This window comes from Cornus florida, unplaced genomic scaffold, assembly GCF_030987335.1.
Source record: "Cornus florida cultivar Cherokee Brave unplaced genomic scaffold, ASM3098733v1 CherokeeBrave_3.0.0_Hap2_Chr08, whole genome shotgun sequence".
NCBI classification, from domain to species: Eukaryota; Viridiplantae; Streptophyta; class Magnoliopsida; order Cornales; family Cornaceae; genus Cornus; species Cornus florida.
In genome coordinates, this window is record NW_026775578.1 from 61,463,723 (window position 1) to 61,472,968 (window position 9,246).

Genomic DNA, 9,246 nt, shown 5'->3' on the forward strand with positions numbered 1-9,246 from the left:
CCACCGACGTCGGTTTTAAGTCTCTTAAGCCTAATTTAACATATACTAAATATGGAAGAAGGTTAACACTTGTTCCTAAATCAAGAAGAGCCCGATTAATGACATGGTCACCAATGACACAAGAAGTAATAGGTGAGCTGGGGTCCTTAGATTTTGGGAGAGTGTTGTGTTGTAAGATAGAGCTTACTTGCTCAGTCAAGACCACTTTTTTTTGGTGCTTGGCTTTTGTTCTTCCTCTTTTGAGTGCAAAGATCTTTCAAGAACTTGGCATAAGCCAAAATTTGCTTAATTGCATCCAAAAGTGGAAGATTAATCTTCACTTGCCTAAACATCTCAATAATCTCATTGGTCTTATTCTTTTGTTTTTCAATAGAAATGGATCCTTTCAAAGCATCCGGAAATGGAGCTTTTGGCTCAAAATCTTTTTTAAAACCTTTCTTTGAAGCATTTTCAACATAAGAATCTTTCAAATCACTTTTCACAATTTTATCAACTGGATGATCATGCACATGCAATGAAGGAAGAATAAAATGTGGAACGGGACGGGTGTCAACTTTTGGTTGCACCGGTTCACTCTCTTCATTGGAAATACCTACTTGATTATCAATAATCTTCCCATTTCTCAAGGTTGTCACCGCATTAACATGTTCGATTGTGGGACCTTCCGATGAGGAATGAGTCTCCACAATACATTGTTGCTTTAGTGGGGCATTTAAAGGCATTTTCCCTTTCTCTCTAACATTTAAGGTGCTAGTTATTTGCCCGACTTGGGTTTCTAGCTTAGTAATGGATTGAGAATGAGAATGAAGCAATTGAGTGTTCGCCTCTAGAGTGCCTAAAGTGGTCAATACTTTTTCTTCAAAAGCAGGACTTCTAGAACTTCCTTGAGAATACGATGATTGATTAGGAAAATGTGAGTTAGAGAATTGGTTGCCCTGTGATTGAAATGATGATCTAAAACCTAGGGAACCTTGGCTTTGAATTAGGGGCAGAACATACTTGCTTTGAAAACTACCTTGGGGAGGGTTTGCGCCTTCCCCTTGGCTTTTCCAAAAGAAGTTCGAATGGTTCCTCCAACTAGGATTGTAATGATTGCCATAGGGATTAGTCCCTTGGTTAACAAATGTAGTATTAACTTGTTCATAATTCTTACTTTGCACATGTCCATGGGGACAATTGGACGTAGAATGTAAAATACTTGAACAAGTCCTACATGATTCATTATAATTATGATGATGAACATGATTAGGGGAGGAAGACACTTGATTCACCGAATTTTGGTTGATCAAGAATTGATCAAACCTTTGAGATAAGGATTTCACCTTAGCGGCTATGTCATTTGAATTGTCAACTTAATATAAGCCAATATTCTTCCTTCCACTTGAATTTCTACCAATTTTGGAAGATAATGATCTATACATTGAATTCTCACTCATGCTTTCATAAAGACGCCATACATCATCCTAATGCCTATCAATATAAGAACCACCCAAGGAAGCATCAACCATTCCTATAAAATTGTCCGACAACCCTTCAAAGAAACATTGAACCAATTGCCATTTAGGTATGTCATGGTGTGGGCATTTTCGAAGAAAATCATTGAGGTGCTCCCATGCCTCATGAAACATTTCCCCATCCCATTGAGAAAATTCTCGAATTGAGGTTCTCATGGCATTGGTCTTTGAAATGGGGTAGTACTTTCTCAAGAACTCTTGTTGCATTTCTACCCAAGAAGTTATCGAAAAAGGCCTAAGATTGTTGAACCAATATTTTGCCTTGTCTTTAAGGGTGAAAGGGAAGAGTTTTAGTCTCAAAACCTCTTCCGGCATGTCCGTGTATTTTACTGTGGAACACACTTTAAGAAACTCATCTAAATGCTTGTAAGGTTCTTCACTTGGAAGTCCATGATAGTTAGGAAGCATTTGAATGGTTTGTGGTTTAATCTCATAGTGATATGCTCTAAATGGGGCAAATGCATGTTGGTGCATTATACTCATTTGGCACATATTGATCACGCAAAGCAAGAGGGTGATTTACAACCAGTAGTGCAACATGGACACCTTGATTGCCTTGAATAATGGGAGGTTATGGAGCAAAAATTGGCCAAGGCATTCCCAATGGAACTTGGCCTTGTTGTTGTTATGGATGAATGAATGGTCTAGGCATACCTAATGTAACTTGGATGTCGTCATGAAGCGCATTAGGGTGGAGGATACCTTGTTGGTCTATGTGACCAAGGTCCTCCACATGGTCATCATTATGTTCATCCATTGATGAAATGGAACGATTAGAACTACCTCTTCCCCTAGGATTACGAATAACGGATTCAAGATGAAAATCAAGTGGGACAAGAGTAGGATTTAATGACCTTCGACCATGCATGCACAAACAAAACAAAAACAAGCAAGTAGCAAGTAGCAAGTAACAATCACTTCACCTCCGCAACAAATCAATCAATAAACTTCCTCCACATACATTGATCCCATACTCCCATGCTTTCAACAATATGCAAGAAAAAGTAATTACCTCCACGCAGGCTCACAATTTAACTAAGAATGTAAAAACATTGCCTCCACGCGGGCCAACGATTTAACTATAGATTGAGTTAGAAAGAGCTCACAAAGGGTCCTTAAGCAACTTCAATTGATTTTTCAAGTTTTTAGTTTAGCTTTGCAATTTTTAGATTTTTGGCTTTTTATGCTTAGCTTAGCTCCTTGCTTAGAATTCTCCCTTACTCAACTTCCTTAGCTCAATGTACCTAGTCAATCAAGAACCAACACAATAAGTAACCAAAATAAAAATAAAGTAAAGACACGATCAAAATAGTACTAATTCCTAATTGTTTTCAAAATACGGCGTTGCCAAAATCCCTGGCAACAGCGCCAAAATTTGGTGTTCATCGAAACAACAAAGCTAAAATGTGATCATGTGAGTGTGTGGCCAAGTTTAAATTTGTAAAGAGCCACTATCACTAATACTACTACTAATGTAGCTAGGGTGAATAGGGATCGTCCCAAAGGATTAAGGGGCAATGTTGATATGGAAACAATATAGGGTTAGTAGGTCGAGTGATCAAAATATGGTTTGTTTGGTTGATTAAACTAAAAACTAAATTAAGCAAATTCAATGTAAAACAAGCAATAATGAATGAAATATAGAGAAAACAATAGAGAGAGGTCTTGGGACTTAGAGGTCATCACTAAACATCACCTTTCTAGACACTCAATGTAAAATGAATGAGAGGAAACATGTGTTGCAATATAGTGTGTGTAGATTGTTTCAACAAGCATGGATCATCAATTAAGTATATATTGTCTAGACAACCTAATGAATAGCACAATATATCAAATTAAGCCATTATCCTTTCTTTTAGGCTCATAATCCAAACACATCAAATGGTTAGAGACATATACTACTTACATTCATAAGCATGGAACATCAAACAACAACATTGATTGTTCTCCCATCTAACAAACTAAGGTAACTACACTACAACTAAGCTAAGGACATGAAAGTAAAACTAATTAAACTAAGGGATAGGCACAATCCATCAAGAAATGAGTATGAGCCATCAAATAAACCACAAGAGTATTTTATTAAGCGTCATGCCTTGACAATCTCTAGATTCATAGCATCAACACACATAGACTTGCATCAATAACACAAAAACTAGAAATAAACACATGAACATCTATTCTAGCATACATAGACATATGGATAGAATGAAATGATCAATTGAAAGCATTAAACCATACAAATCATTGCATAAACAAGATTCATATATAAATTAAGTGTCAAGATACTAATTACAACACAAATCCCCTCAAAATATACAACATCAAGGTCTAGAAGGCATGCTTAGGGCTAACTCTAGTCCCCAAGAAGATGTTTAGCCACTCATTGATGTAGTCCTTCAACCCTCAAGGGCTATCTCCATGGTAGGGATGATCTCCTTCTTGACAGAAACCCTAGATGAATGGAAAAGCTCCCCAATGGTGTGTGTCTCTAGTCTCTAGCCTCCTCTTCTTTCTCTAATTCTATCCAAGCATAAAACATAACATATGTGTAGAAATGACTCTAAATCCTTATATAGGTAGCTCAAGTGTCACACCCAATAGTCTGGACTCGTGCACTAGGGCCCCTTATTGCACCATGAGCCATCTTTAAATAAGCTGGACTCTCTTTTATTTCGCACTTGAGAGGGTTCGATCGATCGAAGGCTGATGAGATCGATCGAACTTTGGTGAAATCTATCAAATGCTGGTGAGATCGATCCTTCCATGGCGACGCCTTTTTGAATAAAGACAAATCTGAGATATTTTCGGGATATTTTGGGGAAAGAGACAAAAGTGGTAGGTGGGGATAAGATCAAAGGGGTTCTATCGATCTGAGGGAAATTAGATCGATCGAAGATGGTGTACTCTTTTGGATAAGGACAAGGGCTTGGATCTATCTTGAAATGGTTAGATCGATCTTGTTCTGATCGATCGAACATTTGTGAGATCGATCAAAGATTCTGTTTTTCCACCACTTTGTTTCCACTTTGCTTCTTTCTTCCATTCAGCTCAAGTTTGCTTCTTTTATGCTCTTATTTGGCTTAATTGACTTATTTTGGGGATAAATGCCTAAAAATGGAAATAACACGAAATTAGTTTAAGGCAGGAAAATAAGATAGATAAAGGTCCTAGAATACCTAAGCTTAAGGGGTTTAAATGCGCACTTTTCAGCGTTCATTAGTCATCCCTTTAATACGTGTCTAGTGGAGCTAGCACAACGAGGCTGAATCTACTTGGGAACGGGAGGATATCATTCGTTCAACATTTCCAGAAATAACAGAAGAAGGTATAGGCGAATTCCGAGGACAAAATTCCTTCTGTTAGGGGGGGGGGAGAATGTAATACCCCTAATTTTAAAAGGATAGTTTTGATATTATTTTAAATGTTTTAATTGCATTTTTTATTTATTTACTTGATTAATTGGTTATTTGATTACGTGTTTAATTGAATTAGTTAATTAAACGTTTTATTTGAATTAATTAATTTTGAAAGTATGTGCTTGAATGTTATTTAAATTAGTTGATTTAATTGATGTGTTTTTTTCTTTGTAATTAATTGTAGATTAAATAATTAAATGTTTATTTTGTTTTATTTTATAGTTATGGTTAGTAGTAATGGGCCAACCAAATGGGTTACATGGACTACTTGGATAGGAGGTTTAATAGGTATGAATAATTACCAATGTATAGTTTTATATGTATATATATAGATATATATATATGTATAAAAGGAAAGTAATTTATTACTTAATATTATTGTAATTTAGTATTAATAAACTGATGTATATATTTTATATATTTTTATAACAAAGATATTCATAGATTATGTACGTAATATATTTTTAGTTACCTTTTTTATATTTTAATTTTATTAGTATTTTTTTTAATTATACTTGTGTTGGGAAAAGGATTAGGCTTATTTATTTCCCTATAAATATATAACTCTATTTGGTAAAAGGGGGCTAGAAATTAAATCAAATAGTATATTTTGGAGGGAATAGGCAAAAAGTTTAGAGAGAGAAAAAAGGAAGAAGAAGGAAAAGAAAAAGGAAGAAGGAGGTTAGGGTTTTTATCAAATCCCTAAAGGCAAGTTCTTGTTCTACACTTCTCCCTTTGATCTGTGATCTATATATCTCTAGTATAATTTTAGGGTTGTTTAAAGAATAATTAAAACTGGAATTTATAATTTAATTGATCTAGAACATAGGTTTTATAAATTATGTTCATGGTTGTTCTTGTTGTGTGAATTGATAAATTCATGGGTTTGATTTGATTTCTTTGTGCTTTTTTTCTACATGTTATAATGATGTAATTTCATACTTGTGTGTTGATGGGACTTAGTAACATACCTTAGAACCCTTAACAGAGAAGAACGGATTTACAATAGGAATTCTAGGTTGATTCTCATAACAGTGCTCGAGCCTTGGAAGTAAAGCTCGAGCTAGAGGTGAAATGCTCGAGCCATGGGTGAAAAGCTCGAGCCTTGGATGTAAAGCTCGAGCTATTAATGAAAAGCTCGAGCCATGATACAAAGTTCAAGCTATTAGGATAAAAGCTCGAGCCTTACCTGGGAGTTTTCGTAAACATCGTGTAAATTGACCTTAATTGATGTTGAGGGGTCCTGAACATTAAATAGGGGATAAGTATGAGTTTAACTAAATTTTAATTAGACTTGATCGTAACGATGCATGCTATTTGAATTTTAAAGAATAAATGTATTTAGTCTTTTAATTTGTTTTAGTAATTGAGATTAAATGTTTAGTGTATTTGGAGAATGCTTACTTGATAGTGAAATAAAATATCAGCATGCTTAAGATTCAGTTTGTGTGGAATACATGATGTAGGAAGTTTAAAGAAATTATAAGTCATTCCTATTTTGTGATAACATGATATTCTGTTATTATGTTAATTTCTAGATTATTTGATGTATTACTTTATTTGTTACATCAATTATTGGATTGTAAAGATGTAGTGCACCAGTATAGGATGGTAGCATTCTAGGGACGGATTAACTTATCCGTTAAGTCCTACCTACTTTTATATAAGGGAATGGATTAACTAAAATGTTAAGTCCTACTTATATTCGTGTGAAGTCAACTGAACAAGTTGGATGACACATCATGGTTTACTTTATATTGGATAAGATAGATGTTATATATATATATATATATAGATAGATAGATATGTGCCATGATATGAACTTGAGTCTCAGGATCAATGGTTAGGGTGCGTATATTGCTAGGGATATGTAGCTAGATATAGTGTAGTTGTGTGCCTTGGTAGGTCTAGGTACTCATGCCCACTATATGTGCGTTTTGTATGTCGCCTACTATTCAGGTTGAGGCAACCCTATAGTCTAGTGAGATTTTTTTAGTGTGTATATGTATTTATGGACTATGTAGTTATTACATGGGTTAACTATAGATGTGTAGTTTCTCTGGTCTCTGTTTAGGTTGTCGTAGAAAGAACTTGTTCGTGGGCCTGACCCATTATTATTTTTCAGGTGTTCGTCAGTTTCAGACATAGAGTTTGTTCGTGCTGAGTAGAGATAGTCCACATCATTCTTCCGATTCTACGTAGGATTCTTCTCATGTTTTGGTTTCAGATTATATTTCATTTCTGTTATTTCAGTTGAGATATTATTAGGGGTCCACTAGATGGATTCCTGAGTTGTAACAATGTCGGAGGTTTTGGATATTTAATTTGGAGGATTATTTATTTGTTAATTTGAGGATTTATTATTTAGTTTCTTTCCACTTATTTATTTATTCTTAACTCATTTTGTATTTTGTGTTCGATAAAATACTTTAATTGTTTGATAGCCCTCGGATCTGTGCTCAAACTTGATCACCCGTGGCTTTAGAATCGAGGAGTATCACAAGAACTCATTGGTTGGATACAACATTTATCCAAAGAAGAACAAGAAGAAGATAATGAAGCATCCTCTGCTGGATCTAGCTATCAGGCTACTCAGGCAATGGATCCTTATTCCCATCAATGATTTCAAGATGGCCAAGTTTGAACTAGGCGAAATTTAACCCAGGAACCAGTCAAAGGTCATTACCTGTTACAGTATTTGCTACAGTCAAAGGTCATTGCATGCTACAGTATCAGTCAAAGGTTATTATCACTATTTGCTACAGTACCTATCAGCAAGAAATCACTATTACAATAGTTCCCAGACAAGACACTATTCATCTATAGTACCGACGGCACACCATTCATCTACAGTAACAAACAGACCTTTAGTCACTTTTGGGTAAAAATCCAGTATTCCCGCCACAGATTTCACAACAGTAGTCAGAAGTTCTTCTATATATATAACTCATTTTCATTTATAAAGGCAGGCTTTGATTTTCAGATTTATTTCTCACTTTGCTTTCTCTCTTGTTGTTTCCAGCCACAATATGTTGCATTCAACAGAGTAATTGTCTACTGTGACTGCCCTGGTTTTTTGGCAAGTGTGTCCAAAGATGAACGGAATGTAAATCCAATGATAAATCAAGAATGCAGAAGCAAAAGGTATAATAATTATTTCTAGAGATACTACACATTTATAAGACACCAACGTGACCCTCAATGAAGTTATGAAACCCAAGGAAAACAAATGTGGAAACGACGACTCAAAAATGGACAAGAATGAACCTAGGGCCAAAATGGTCATTCCATAGAGAAATGGATGCTACCAAGCATACCATTGGAAAGACAACGAAAAATTAATGAATTTAGACTCAAGAATCACCAGATTCAGAGTCCGGACGGAAAAGATATGAAAAAAGAACGAAAAGGCATCCTTCGTTTAAGAGACAACATGACCCTATCTTACTAAAATTGGTTTAACTCTCACTACGGTTGGAGTTTTTGAGTTTGGTTGGCATCATTGGAAATCTGACTTCAAGATATTGAGTTTAGGCTTAAGAATGACCTAATATGGATCAGAAACAAAGGAGATATGGCCCTCTGAAGTTGACCAAAGAAATCTATCCCAGATGCTGAAAGGTAACCATGCTTCAGGGAGGATCAGCTAGCTGATGCTACAGTACCATCCGACCAAAACCCCACATCAGCCTGATGATGTACAGTACCAACTGATTGAAACACCCTTTTTCAAGTGGTAACTCTCAGGATCTCATTTTTAATGCGTTTCGGTCGACCGATGGCTGCTATCAATCGACTGAAGGACCTAGCAACATCATAAAAAGCTGTTGTAACCCATGGGAAGATGCTTGGCTTGGTTTTAAGGTTATACATGCATCCTAAGTGATCCAAACAAGCTTAAAAACATTCCCTAACCTCATGCAAACATCAAAGTCATGCTAAATCAAAATGGAGCTTTGAATCAAAACTCAATGCATGGATTTTGCTTTAATTTTTCATAAATCCTCCACAAATAGTTCAAAAGCTGTAACTTGAGAGTTTTGTGAAATGTAACCATGCACGCATACGTAAAATGCAAAAATAGAATCGCTACAATGGCCTACGGCCTCATGGCATGTCATATGCAAAATTTGACCCTTCAATGCATGAAATTCCTTCAATTTCATAAACAAACCATGAAAATAAAGTAGCATACATAGCATATTAGTATCTTTGGCCCTTGGCCTCATTACGTACACATCTAAGAAGTATCAAAAGGTGCACTTAAGTGCATATTACATAGCTTAAACATTAAATACATGTTTTGTCAAAAT

General features: G+C 35.5%; 1 pseudogene; it reads left to right on the plus strand.

The window, feature by feature from the left end:
• The first annotated feature begins 1,566 nt into the window (after positions 1–1,566).
• On the plus strand, positions 1,567–1,665 carry LOC132272184 (small nucleolar RNA R71; annotated as a pseudogene).
• The last annotated feature ends 7,581 nt before the right edge of the window (positions 1,666–9,246 follow it).